The sequence below is a fragment of the Gavialis gangeticus genome, unplaced genomic scaffold (genome assembly GCF_001723915.1).
Source record: "Gavialis gangeticus isolate Ggan-Ray unplaced genomic scaffold, GavGan_comp1, whole genome shotgun sequence".
Lineage (NCBI taxonomy): Eukaryota > Metazoa > Chordata > Crocodylia > Gavialidae > Gavialis > Gavialis gangeticus.
Genome location: NW_017728960.1, coordinates 2,512,249 through 2,515,437, shown reverse-complemented (window position 1 = coordinate 2,515,437; position 3,189 = coordinate 2,512,249).

Genomic DNA, 3,189 nt, shown 5'->3' with positions numbered 1-3,189 from the left:
GTAGCAGGAGGGCAGCTGGATGTGCTGACCACTAATACTATTGCAAGTCCCGATAAAGCATAGAAATTCCTAAGGCAACCTTAATTGGCAGGTAGGATTCTGTATTTCTGGGGGGACATTAGCCATAAATAGAAAGCTGTGATCAATCATAACTATGGAGTCATCAGCCAGAATTAATGGCTCCATAGTCACCTGCTGTGTATTGAAGAACCATCCCAGGTTCCTATCATTTCCCACCCTAGAACTACGCTGAAGTAGCAACGCACATACATAACTAGCCTGACCATCTATATTTAGGTAGTAAACAGTGTTATCTGGAAGCCAGATGTGTCCCTGTGGTTTCCATATGTTGTAAATGTTGTATAGCACTGGATCACTCTCAGGCTGAAAATCAACAGACATCAGGCACTACAAAGACTATGGAAATTTTCATTCTGCATCATTTAAAATGTTGTTATTCAAACACTAATAAAGTTAGAGTCTTTTTTCCCCCATAAATCAGCTCTAAATGATGAGTTGTCTTTCTGTGGATCCCCTCAGCCTCATCCAATCACTTCCCCAATACTCACTAATGTGTTAAACATTGCATAATTTTCACATTAAAAAGGATATAACTGAATTTAGCTGCCCCAGCATTGGGTAAAAGTGTTAAGTGAAGCTATGCATATGAAGGTCATTCATTTCAGACACACTGGCAGGTCATCATTATAACTTTGGAATTCAGGGTTGATTTGCATTAAAATGTAGTTTTATGGAGTTTTAAATTAAAATGCCACAGTTAATAGTACAGACCCAAAGCTGATTTAAAACTGGGTGTAGCCTTATTGACTTCAATGACAGTTTACCAAATTACCTAAGCTATGGGTCTAATTCTGTATCAATTAATCTATTCCAAGGATGTACTGCTTCTTGTTTAACCTTCTCTCACCATTTAAGAAGCATGGTTCTTGAGCCACTATTTGCTGCAAAGCCCATTCACGTCTTCCCTTTGCTTATACTGGAGTTGTTTGTGCAATATCCTTGCAGCCTTTAACAAGGTGAATTATCCTTAAATGATGTTTATAATTTTAATCTGTACGAGGATCCCTGGGCAATTACATTACCAGAATGTTCTGAGGCTTCCTCAAATGAAAGGTTTCCAAAGTACCTTGCAAACACTTATTAATGATTTAAATAAGCAGTGTTCCCAGTCTTGAGCAACAGTGTGGTTTTAAAACATGCACAACAAGCCTGCTCCTATTGTCTCCCCTAACCTGGTCATAATGAATAGCTTTGGGATTCATGCTTATTTAAATTAAAAGAAGCTTCAATTTATTTTTTATGAGCATGTATCAGCAAGATCCACCGCTGTCATGGATCAGAACAGCTTCATTCCCATCCGTGACACTATGACAGATGATCAGAAAATCAGCCAGTGTTGATTTCAAACAACATTTTCTGCTAATATTCTCCCGTTCTACCAGCAAAAAGGACAAACATATTTTAAGAGAGAATTTCCCTGAGATAATGAACACTGGGTGTTACACTGGGAAAATCTAACCCAAGTAATCTCTGGGTCAAATCACTGCCTCTTTCTCAACCCCCCTCACTGGAATGGAATTTTGCAAACACAAGTTGAAGACCCCAATGTATTTTGCAGAAAAAGACCTGCCGTACCTACCTATGGATTCACTAGTAGTCTGCAATTTTCCATTATATTAATCTTGTCTTCTTTCTGCCTGGACCTCCCCCCCATCCATGATATTCAGAGCTACATTACTCTAGCTCATATAGTCATTTACATCCCCCCCCCACCAAAAGGTGTTTAATTGCTACCACATCTTTTCTCTTCCCCCCATATCTTATCTCCATCTTTCATATGATTCTTCTTGGGCTTTCTCCTCTGATATAACTGTGGGTCCTTTCAAAGCACTCACTCTCTCTCAACACCGCAGAATGAAATTTATCCTACGTAGGAGACAACAGAGCTAGGCTGGGTTTGCTGAGAAAGACCCTCCTGGAGCGGTAATAAAGCTTTTTTCCACATCCCAGAGTTCAGCTTGGGTTAAAACAGGACCGAATGGGTCCTCCCATTATCCCAAGGAAGGAAGGAAGACCCTGACTTAGTATAAAACAGCAGAACAGGACCAGACACAGGCATGGGCATACTGGGCAGCTACCTGGAGCCCAGACAGAAAGAGGGCCCAAAAATGGCAATTTAAAACTTATAATTATCTCTGACAAAGGCGGGGGCAATAATAAAAGTTTGCCCAGGGCCTCCAGAAGTCTAGGTATGGTGCTGCAGCAGAACTGCCCATCCTTGCTGTGAGGCTGCACAGAAAAACAAGGGCCACTTCATTCTTTCCTTCAGAGATCAGGAAAGATATCTACAGCCACCAGCTGCTCCAAAGAATATGCTAGTTCCTCTCCATAATGTGTTGCCCTGGCTCCTTCATTATTTAACAACATAGTAGACATTTCCCCCAAAACTCATGCCTTAAGAAGTCTTTGCGAGCATCCCTTGGGCAACAGAATTTATGGGGTCTACAGCTGAAACCAATGCCCATATTTTCAAGTGACTAAAGATTTGAGGTATCCTGCTAAAGACGATACAAAGAGCGATTACTTCTTTATTTTCTAAGAAACTAGAGTGCGTGCCTTCAGAAGCAAGAACCCTTTAATGTACTTCATGGGGCACTGGCAATGTGAATTTAGCAGACCAGGTAAAAAAATACCCTGAACTACCACATTCTCCACATGGACTGCTTCCAAAAATAGAAGCAGCACAGCATTTGAGTGGTACTGTGGGTGAGCTAATTAATGCTTTCATAGTTTCATAGTTTCATAGTTAGTAGGGTCGGAAGGGACCTGAGTAGATCATCAAGTCTGACCCCCTGCCATGGCAGGAAAGAGTACTGGGGTCAAACAACCCCAGCAAGGTGATTGTCTAGCCTTGTCTTATGGACCCCCAGGGTAGGAGCCAGCACCACTTCGCTTGGAAGTTGGTTCCAGATCCTAGCCACCCTGACAGTGAAGTCGCGCCTTCTGATATCTAGCCTAAATCTACCCTCTGCCAGCTTGGGAGCATTATTCCTGGTCACTCCTGGCAGTGCTCGGGGGAACAGGGACTCCCCCAGTGCCTGCTGGTCCCCTCTGACTAGTTTGTAACAGGCCACTAGATCCCCCCTCAGCCTCCTCTTGTGGAGGCTG